Source organism: Arachis stenosperma, chromosome 1 (genome assembly GCF_014773155.1).
Source record: "Arachis stenosperma cultivar V10309 chromosome 1, arast.V10309.gnm1.PFL2, whole genome shotgun sequence".
Lineage (NCBI taxonomy): Eukaryota > Viridiplantae > Streptophyta > Magnoliopsida > Fabales > Fabaceae > Arachis > Arachis stenosperma.
Window position 1 is genome coordinate 114,678,180 of NC_080377.1, and position 11,853 is coordinate 114,690,032.

Sequence of the window (11,853 nt, forward strand, 5' to 3'; positions counted from 1 at the left end):
TGATTTCATACAAATACAAAGAACATGGATCACAATTTCGTCCACCAGGTACATGAAATTAAGAATTTACCAGGATCCTATTTCTTTTGAGGTAATGTCTACCTAACCAAGTCATTCAGTTCAATGGTGATCAATGGGGGTTCATCCACCCAAGTCTCATTACCAAATAACTTGGCATTCAGCTTCATGATTGCTCCAAGGTACTTAGTAACATGCTCTTCAGTAATATCTTCATCCTTGTCAGAGGATAAATAGTCATCAGAGCTCATGAATGGAAGAAGTAGGTTCAATGGAATCTCTATGGTCTCTAGTTGAGCCTCAGATTCCTTAAGTTCCTCAAATGGGAACTTCTTTTTGTCCAGAGGACGTTCCATGAGGTCTTTCTCACTGGGATTCACGTCCTCCTCCTCCTCTCTAGGTTCGGCCATACCAAGTAAGGTTATAGCCTTGCACTCTCTTTTTGGATTCTCTTCTATTTTGCTAGGGAGAGTACTAGGAGGAGTTTCAGTGAACCTTTTACTCAGTTGGCCCACTTGTGCCTTCAAATTTCTAATGGAGGACCTTGTTTTATTCATGAAACTTAGAGTGGCCTTAGATAGATCAGAGACTATATTTGCTAAGCTAAAGGGGCTCTGCTCAGAATTCTCTGTCTGTTGATGAGAAGATGATGGAAAAGGCTTGCTATTGCTAAACCTGTTTCTTCCACCATTATTAAAGCCTTGTTGGGGCTTTTGTTGATCCTTCCATGAGAAATTTGGATGACTTCTTCATGATGGATTATAGGTGTTTCCATAGGCTTCACCCATGTAATTCACCTCTGCTATTGCAGGGTTCTCAAGATCATAAGCTTTTTCTTCAGAAGATACTTCTTTAGTACTGTTGGATGCATTTTGCAATCCATTCAGACTTTGAGAAATCAAATTGACTTATTGAGTCAACATTTTGTTCTAAGCCAATATGGCATTCAGAGCATCAATTTCAAGAAATCCCTTCCTCTGAGGCATCCCATTACTCACAGGATTCCTTTCAGAAGTATACATGAACTGGTTTTTTGTAACTATGTCAATGAGTTCCTGAGCTTCTGTAGGTGTTTTCTTCAGGTGAATAGATCCACCTGTAGAATGGTCCAATGACATCTTAGATAATTCAGACAGATCATCATAGAATATATCCAAGATGGTCCATTCTGAACGCATATCAGAAGGACACTTTTTGGTCAGTTGCTTGTATCTCTCCCAAGCTTCATAGAGGGATTCACCTTCTTTCTATCTAAAGGTTTGAACATCCACTCTAAGCTTGCTCAGCTTTTGAGGAGGAAAGAACTTGGCTAAGAAAGCCGTGACCAGCTTATTCCAAGAGTTCAGGCTATCTCTAGGTTGAGAGTCCAACCATGTTCTAGCTCTGTCTCTTACAACAAAAGGGAAAATCATAAGCTTATAGACCTCGGGATCAATTCCATTGGTCTTAACAGTATTACAGATATGCAAGAATACAGTTAAGAACTGAAAAGGATCTTCTGATGGAAGTCCATGAAACTTACAATTCTGTTACATCAGAGAAACTAATTGAGGCTTTAGCTCAAAATTATTCGCTCCAATGGTAGGGATTGAGATGCTTCTTCCATGAAAGTTGGAATTTGGTGCAGTAAAGTCACCAAGCATCTTCCTTGCACCTCCACCATTGTTATTGGTTTCAGCCGTCTCTACTTCTTTTTTGAAAATTTCAGTAAAGTCCTCTTCAGAGTGTTGTGTTTTAGCTTCTCTTAGCTTTCTCTTCAGAGTCCTTTCAGGTTCCGAATCTGCTTCAACGATAATGTTCTTATCCTTGCTCCTGCTCATGTGAAAAAAAAGAGAACAGAAAAGAAGAGGAATTCTCTATCTCACAGTATAGAGATTCCTTTATGTGAGTAGAAGAAGATAAGAATTGGAGAAGGAGAAGAGAAGAATTCAAACACAGAGAGGAAGAGAAGGTTCAAATTTTAAGATGAAGAGGAGTGTTAGTAAATGAATAAATAAATAGAAAGAGATGAGATAGGAGAAAATTTGAATTTTAATTAAGAGAGAAGCAAAATATTTTTTTTACTTTAATTATTAGTTAGAATTCAAAATTAGAGGAAGAAGTAGAATAAAATAAAAATTTAAAACAATTAGTTAATTAAAAATTTTTTTTGAAAAAGGGTGAGGAATTTTCAAAAATTAGAAGAGAAAAGTAGTTAGGTGGTTTTGAAAAAGATAAGAAATAGTAAAACAAACAAATCCATGTTTTTCCATGAATTCTCCACTTTGCATGCTTTTCTCTTCACTCCTTTGATCTATTCCTAGCCTTTTCAACATGAATTCACTAACAAACCCATCAAGACATCTAGTGGAATCAAAGGTGAATTAAAATCAACAATTAAGGGCCTAGAAGCATGTTTTCACTCTTAAGCACAAATTAGGAGAAAGTCATGAAACCATGCTATTTTATTGAATAAATGTGGGAAAAGTGGATAAAATCCACCCAAATTAAGCACAAGATGTACCACGAAATAGTGGTGCATCACCCCTCAACCTTGGAGGTTTAGAAACTCATACTAATGTAAAATACAATGGAAAAACATAAATGGTGTGTGTCCTCCAAAAGAGGTCTGAAGACATTGTGTAAAATAACTCTTAAATACTGAACAGATGACTAGTAAGGGTAAAACAATCTATTTAGTGCCAAAATCCACTTCTGGGGCCCATTTTGTGAGTGTTTGGGCTGAGCTTTGTTAAGATCCACGTGCTATGAGGCTCCTTAGGTGTTGAGTGCTGGCTAGGGGGTCTTCTTTGGGTGTTTGGACACCGGTCTCTGCTTTTGGGCGCTGGACCCCTGAAAGGGGGCAGGAAGCTGGCGTTGGATGCCAGTATTGGGCCTTATAATCCGAAGAAATATATGAACTATTAAATATTGCTGGAAAGCTCTGGAAGTCAAATTTCTATAGACGTTGAGAACGCTCCATTTGTACTTTGGTAGCTCCAGAAAAGCTCTTCTGAGTGCAAGCAAGTCAGATCAGACAGCACCTGCAGTGCTTTCTCTGTCTCTGAATCAGACTTCTACTCAAGCTCCTCAATATCAGCCAGAAATTACCAGAAATTGTACAAAAACTCAAAAAATCATAGTAGAATAAAAAAATGTGAATTTAACACTAAAACCTATAAAATGAAGGATTACCATGTGTTCATAACACGCAGCGGAAGAAAAGAAAGTAATCCTTAAAGATCTATTTTGTGTGTAAACTTTATTCCTATAATATAATATAATAGTAGATCAGATCTAAATACCTGAGTACGCTAGTAAAAATCTTTTTCTCCTTCGATGGTACGAAGGCGCTATGCGTATCCACACCGAGACCAACATTTGCTGTCAACCTCTTGACCAATGGACATCTGATCTAAATTGAGAAACCTCTTGCAACTCTTTGCACACCATAAAATTCTTCTCTAAGAATTAGGCTCACATACATTTATGTGCGTAGAGGTAAAGGAATAACAACCCTTGTTATTCTCTCTGTCTTTCTCATGTTTTCCTCTACTCTTGGCATACCTATATATAGTATGAGATTTGTTGTTGATTTTAACTTTGAATCTCAATTCAAATTTGAATCATATCTTACTATTTTAATTTGAATATTTCAAATTTATGAATCATATCATAACTCAATTTGAAACAAAATCAGTTAGGATCTCATCCAACTTTATAATTCAAATTTAGAAATACAATAACTAATTATTCTCAAATTTCATTTAATATTTCTCAATTATCATACTATTATTATATTTTTGGTGCTAGCAAAAAATATAATAATATTCCATTTGAATTAATATAATTATTTATTTGATCAAATCAAAATAATAATTAAATAATTCTATAGCAAAGGTTAGAACACTCGTTAGTGTGTGACCCCATAGGTTCAATACTAAGCGGGTAGTAAATTAGTCGTACTAAATTTACTAATCAAGGTTGGCGTCTAGCAACACTCCTCAACGACCCGATAGTATGAAGTAATATATTTTTACTAAGAACCTTAGAAGAACAAAGTATAATTTCTTCCATCTTTCCAGCTCTTGGGTAACCTTTAGAGTATGGTTTAATTGCCAAACTCTAACTTGTTACCATTATTATAATGAACTGTGAATGACCTAAGAAACTCATTTCTCCATTCAATCCCCTTGGCCAAGGTTTTATTCCTCTCAGTCATTATAATCATAGAGCTCAAACTCTTTACCGAAAGTTGACGGATTTCTTATTGACTAATCATTAATTCTACAAGTATTTAAATCATACCCAATATCCATTCAACTAGCACCCTAGGGTATTAGGTGTCCGGAATCAAAGTATAATAAATACATTGTTAATTACTATGACAGTCGTAGGTCAAAGGAAACTCTATTACTATGCTCATCTTGAGAATATCCTACTGACAAATATGCGGTAATTATAACCATTAGGAATTCTCAAAGTGAGTCAGTTCAATGGTTATATCTCTATATGCACCATCTATATATATAATTTAATAAATGAGATCTATTAATCTTCATCCAATGAAGACCATTATATATATATTGGTCTTTTCGGATTATTAATGTCCTTTTTAATAATCTTATGACCAAGAACAATTTAGATTAAATTATAAAAAATTTATCTCTCAATATTATGATCACTATCACAATGATAAATCTCTAAATTTAATCAAGGACCTTATTATATTAACATTTTAATATAATAATAATAATAAATTATTTGACACATGATTGATTGGATTGTGGTCATACTCCTTATTCCCAACAATCTCCCACTTGCACGAGAGCCAATCATGATAGATTGGATATTGGGCATACTATTATCACAATAATCTCCCACTTGCACGAGAGCCAATCAATCATGTCTATAATTTTTCAAAGTACATTTGTGTTTATCAAAACTCTTTTGACCTTAAACACCTTTGCTCTTGAGCATGTTTGCTTGACCTTTTGTAAAATACACCTAGTGTATAATAAATATCTCATTTTCTTAAAACATGAAATCTCCCACTACAATAGTGCATAATTTTATTTTAAGGACAATTCTTATTGAACATGATTATAAAAAATCTAAGTAATCATTAGATCTATCTTTATAAAATTGTATCATTATACAAATAAACTACTTTTTCAAAAAGTTAGTTTGTACTCCCACTCTTTCTTTAAGATGGAATCCATTTTCTAAAAAGGGGTTTTACCTCTTATCATAGACACTTTGTCATAAGAAGAGTGATAAAAATAATCTCATTATTTCTTTAGGGTAACCAATAAATCTCATTTATTAGACCTAATATCAATTCTATTATTGTGCAATCTCTTAACACATATAAGACATCTCCAAACTCTAATGTTCTTGACTTTCAGCTTATACCTTTTCCATATCTCATATGGAAAAAAAAATTAATTTAGTGAAAAATTTGTTAATTTAGCAATATTTCTAAAATGTAGTCCAAATATTTAACAAACAGTGATACTCAACTAAATCAAATTTTATATTTCTTAAACATGATAGAATACATAGAATACTAATATTTGTGCGTTGAGAGAATCTCATTCTCTATTCAAATAAAAAATTTATCTCTCAATATTATGATCACTATCACAATGATAAATCTCTAAATTTAATCAAGGACCTTATTATATTAACATTTTAATATAATAATAATAATAAATTATTTGACACATGATTGATTGGATTGTGGTCATACTCCTTATTCCCAACATAAAAAACTTAAAAAAACTAAACAAGACATACTAAAAACTATATGAAAGTGATGCCAAAAAGCATATAAAATATCCACTCATCACCACCAAACTTAAACTGTTGCTGGTCCCGAACCAACTAAAAACATAGTAGGTTTGAACTTCATAGAAGGATTCACCTTCTCTTTGTCTGAATGTTTGAACTTCCACTCTGATTTTGCTCATCTTTTGAGGTGGAAAGAACTTGGCCAAGAAAGCATTGACCAATTTTTCCCAAGAGTCTAGGCTTTCCTTAGGTTGAGAATCCAACCATATCCTTGCTCTGTCTCTAACTGTATAGGGAAAGAGCATAAGTCTGTAGACCTCAGAATCCACTCCATTCATCTTAACAGTCTCATAGATTTGCATGAATTTAGATAGAAACTTATGTGGATCTTCCAGTGGAAATCCATGGATTTTGCAATTCTATTGCATTAGAGAGACTGATTGAGGCTTAAGCTCAAAGTTGTTTGCTCTAATGGCATGTATGAAGATAGATCTTCCATAGAAATCAGAAGTTGGTATGGTGTAGTCACCAAGAACCTTTCTTGCATCTCCATCATGATTAAGCTCGGCTGCCATATTCTCAGCTTCTTGCTCGAAATTTTCTGAGACGTTTCTTCCGGAGTGTTGTGCTTTACTTTTTGTAGATGCCTTTTTAAGGTCCTCTCAGGTTCAAGATCAAGATTAAAGAGAGGTTCTTTATCCCTGTTCCTGCTCATAAACAAGAAAAAGAAAACAAGAAGGAAGAAAAATGGGAGCTCTATGTTCAAGAACAGAGGACTTCCTGTGAGATGTGAAAAAGAAAGAAGAATGAAGATAGAGAGAAGATAAGAAGAATTCAAAAATAGAGAGGGGGAGAGAAGTAGCACTAATTCAAAAATAAAGAAGAATGAGATTTTAAAATTAAAATATTTTTTTTTGTTTTGTTCATGTAATTCGAAAATAAAAGCTAATGAACTAAAAAGATTTGAAAATTAAACAGTGAATTTTGAAAAAAGAAGATAGGGAAATAGAGAAGATACTTTCGAAAATTAGAAGAGAGAAGAATTAGTTAGGAATTTTGAAAAAGAAGAAAGAGAAAACAAGTAACTAATTAAGAAAGATTTGAAATTAAGATAAGATAAAAGATTAGAAAAGATTTTATTTTAAAATTAAAATTTAGAAAAGATAAGATAGAAGTTGGAAAGATTTGAAAAATATTTAATTTTAAAATTTAAAAGCAAGATAGGATAAGATAGAATCACAATTAAAAGAAAAGATTTAAAAAAGATAAGTGTTCATACCCTGGGTCGAGCTGTCCGACCCGGGATGTTCTACTGACAAATCGATCGACCTCTTCAGGTTAGGACAATCCGACCTCTTCTCCTGGAGCTCGGCAAATCGCCCGGAAGAGCCCAAAAAGGGCCCAACAGAGGAACACGACGCAAATCCTAAAGGCAGCCCAAGCCTATAGAGATAATGGCGGTTCCCTTGAAGATAAGATGACCTCATTCAAAGAAAAGATAAGATAAGATAAGATAACTATCTTATCTCCAAAAAGGTTACTCCACACCATTATAAATACACTGGAGCACCCAGGTATAACTCATACTCTGATTCTACTCAATACCTATTTAATACCCTTGCTAACTTAAGCATCGGAGTCCCTTGCAGGTACCCCCTGATGAGCGGATATTTTATACGCTTTTTGGGGGTAATTTCATGTAAATTTTAGTATGTTTTAATTAGTTTTTAGTAGAATATTATTAGTTTTTAGGCAAAAATTATATTTCTGGACTTTACTATGAGTTTGTGTGTTTTTCTGTGATTTCAGGTATTTTCTGGCTGAAATTGAGGGAGCTGAGCAAAAATCTGAGTTAGGCTGAAAAAGGACTGCTGATGTTGTTGGATTCTGACCTCCCTGCACTTGAAATGGATTTTCTGGAGCTACAAGAGTCCAATTGGCGCGCTCTCAACGGTGTTGGAAAGTAGACATCTAGGGCTTTCCAGCAATATATAATAGTCCATACTTGGCGCGAAGATAGACGACGTGAACTGGCGTTCAACGCCAATATCATGCTGCTGTCTGGCGTCCAGCGCCAGAAACAGGTTACAAGTTGGAGTTCAACGCCAGAAACAGGCTACAACCTGGCGTTGAACGCCCAAAACAGCCCCAGGCACGTGAGAAGCTTAAGTCTCAGTCCCAGCACACACCAAGTGGGCCTCAGAAGTAGATTTCTGTACCAATTATCTTAGTTCACTTATTTTCTGTAAATCTAGGCTACTAGTTTACTATTTAAACAACTTTTAGAGGATTACTTTGTACCTTGATGAGCGGATAATTTGTACCCTTTTTGGCATTGTTTTTAGTATGTTTCTAGTAGTTTTAGTTAAGTTCTTAGTATATTTTTATTAGTTTTTAGTTAAAATTCACTTTTTTGGACTTTACTATGAGTTTGTGTGTTTTTCTGTGATTTCAGGTATTTTTTGGCTGAAATTGAGGGATCTGAGCAAAAATCTGATCCAGAGACTCAAAAGGACTGCATATGCTGTTGGATTCTGACCTTCCTGCACTCGAAGTGGATTTTTTGGAGCTACAGAAGCCCAGTTGGGGCGCTCTCAACGGCGTTGGAAAGTAGACATCCTGGGCTTTCCAGCAATATATGATAGTCCCTACTTTGCCCAAGATTTGATGGCCCAAACCGGCGTTCAAAGTCACCTACAGAAATTCCAGCGTTAAACGCCGGAACTGGAACCTAAATGGGAGTTAAACGCCCAAACTGGCATAAAAGCTGGCGTTTAACTCCAAGAAGAGTCTCTACACGAAATTGCTTCATTGCTCAGCCCAAGCACACACCAAGTGGGCCCGGAAGTGGATTTTTATGTCATTTACTCATCTCTGTACACCCTAGGCTACTAGTTTCTTATAAATAGGACCTCTTACTATTGTATTTTCATCTTTGGATCTTTGGATCTTTGGATCTTTGGATTATTTTTAGATCCTTTGATCATCTTTGGACATCTAGTTCTTAGATCATTGGGAGGCTGGCCATTCGGCCATGCCTAGACCTCGTTCTTATGTATTTTCAACGGTGGAGTTTCTACACACCATAGATTAAGGTGTGGAGCTCTGCTGTACCTCGAGTATTAATGCAATTACTATTGTTCTTCTATTCAATTCCGCTTGTTCTTTGTCCAAGATATCACTTGTTCTTCAACTTGATGAATGTGATGATCCGTGACACTCATCATCATTCTCACCTATGAACAAGGTGACTGACAACCACTTTTGTTCTACAAGCAATCAAGGCTCTAGTGAATATCTCTTGGATTCCTGATACACGATGCATGGTTGATCGCCTGACAACCGAGTGCTCGCCTGACAAACGAGCCAGCCATTCTGTGAGATCAGAGTCTTCATGGTATAGGCAAGAACTGATGGCGGCATTCAAGAGAATCCGGAAGGTCTAACCTTGTCTGTGGTATTCTGAGTAGGATTCAATGATTGAATGACTGTGACGTGCTTCAAACTCCTAGCAGGCGGGGCGTTAGTGACAGACGCAAAAGAATCAATGGATTCTATTCCGGCCTGACCGAGAACCGACAGCTGATTAGCCATATGCTGTGACAGAGCATAGGAACATTTTCACTGAGAGGATGGGAGGTAGCCACTGACAACGGTGAAACCCTACATAAGCTTGCCATGGAAAGGAGTAAGAAGGATTGGATGAAGACAGTAGGAAAGCAGAGAGACAGAAGGGAAGGCATCTTCATACGCTTATCTGAAGTTCCTACCAATGAATTACATAAGTACCTCTATCTTTATCTTTATGCTTTATTCGTATATCACTATACCCATTTGAGTCTGCCTGACTAAGATTTACAAGGTGACCATAGCTTGCTTCATACCGACAATCTCCGTGGGATCGACCCTTACTCACGTAAGGTATTACTTGGACGACCCAGTGCACTTGCTGGTTAGTTGTGCAAAGTTATGTAGTGATCACAATTTCGCGCACCAAGTTTTTGGCGCCGTTGCCGGGGATTGTTTTGTGTATGGACAACTGACGGTTCATCTTGTTGCTTAGATTAGGTATTTTTCTTCAGAGTTCTTAAGAATGAATTCTAGTGTTTCAAGGTGATGTTCTTATCATCACCAAAGCTGATTGATCTTCATCAATTTAGCTCTTGAATGCAATGTCCTGCTGAAGCTTGGCTAGCCATGTCTAATTCCTTTAGACCAAAGCTTTAGACTAACATTGCATGATTCCTGGAATTCTCATTAAGAATTTTGATACCTTTATTTTCTTTTTCCACTTAATTTTCGAAAAAAAAAGCACAAAAAATTACAAAATCATAAAAACCAAAAATATTTTATGTTTCTTGTTTGAGTCTAGTGTCTCATCTTAAGTTTGGTGTCAATTGCATGCATTCATTCATATGTCTTAAGGATCTTCAAGTAATTCTTGATTATTTTTTACTCTGATCTTTGAATTCTCTGGACTTGAGTGTTTTGTGTGTCTCATATGCATTCTCATTAGTGTCAGTAGTATACAAACTGCTAAGTTTGGTGTCTTTCATGCATTGTTATTTGATTTTAGTTGCATTTTGATTATAAAAAAAAATCCAAAAATATTTTTAATTTGTGTCTTTTCAAGTCAATAATACAGAGAATTGAAGATTCAGAACATGCAGCAGAGGAATTACACAGAAAAAGCTGGGCGTTCAAAACGCCCAGTGAAGAAGGACAGACTGGCGTTTAAACGCCAGCCAGGGTGCCTGGTTGGGCGTTTAACGCCCAAAAAGGTATAGTTTTGGGCGTTAAACGCCAGAATGTGCACCATTCTGGGCGTTTAACGCCAGGATGGCACAAGGGGGAGGATTTTGTTTTCAAATCAATTTTTTTTTCAAGTTTTCAAGGTTTTTCAAAATCAAATCTTTTTCAAATCATATCTTTTCAATCAAATGTTTTCAAAATCAATTTCTTTCCTTTTTCAAAGATACTTGCTAACAATTAATGATTTGATTGAACATTTCAAGTATGTTGCCTTTTCTGTTGAGAAAGGTTTAATGTTGGAATCATATCTTTTCTTGATAGCCAAGTTATTAATTTTTAAAATCGAATCTTTTTAAAAATTGTTTTCAAATCATATCTTCTCAATCACATCTTTTTAAAACCAATCATATCTTTTTAATCACATCTTTTTCAAAATAGTTTTCAATTAAATCTTTTTAACTTCTAATTTCAAAATCTTTTTCAAAAATCACTTGATTTCTTTCCCACTCTTATTTTCGAAAATCAATTAGTGTTTTTCAAAAATGATTTCAAAATCTTTTACTTAATTTTCGAAAATTGCTTCCCTTCTTCCCACATCCTTCTATTTATGGACTAACACTATTCCTTAATGCAAAATTCGAACTCCATCTTCTTTGATAAGTTCGAATTTTCTACTTCTGTCTTCTATCTTTCTTCTTCCTCTGACACCTCAAGGAATCTCTATACTATGACATAGAGGATTCCATATTTTCTTGTTCTCTTCTCTTTCATATGAGCAGGAGCAGAGACAAAGGCATTCTTGTTGAAGCTGACCCTGAACCTGAAAGGACCTTGAAGCGAAAGCTAAGAGAAGCTAAGGCACAACTCTCTGTTGAGGACCTGACCGAATTCTTCAAAGAAGAAGACATGGCAGCCGAAAACAACAACAATGCCAACAATGCAAGGAAGGTGCTGGGTGACTTTACTGCACCTACTCCCGACTTCTATGGGAGAAGCATCTCTATCCCTGCCATTGGAGCAAACAACTTTGAGCTTAAGCCTCAATTAGTTTCTCTAATGCAACAGAATTGCAAGTTCCATGGACTTCCATTGGAAGATCCTCATCAGTTTTTAGCTGAATTCTTGCAAATCTGTGACACAGTCAAGACCAATGGGATTGACCCTGAGGTCTACAGACTGATGCTATTCCCTTTTGCTGTAAGAGACAGAGCTAGAATATGGTTGGACTCTCAACCTAAAGAAAGCCTGGACTCTTGGAAAAAGCTAGTCAATGCCTTCTTGGCAAAGTTCTTTCCACCTCAAAAATTGAGT

General features: G+C 35.7%; 1 non-coding gene across 1 annotated transcript; it reads left to right on the forward strand.

Moving 5' to 3' along the window:
* The first annotated feature begins 1,190 nt into the window (after positions 1-1,190).
* Positions 1,191-1,298, forward strand: LOC130947956 (small nucleolar RNA R71). Its single transcript, XR_009072877.1, has one exon. It is a non-coding gene; the product is annotated as a small nucleolar RNA R71 (small nucleolar RNA).
* Positions 1,299-11,853: the final 10,555 nt, after the last annotated feature.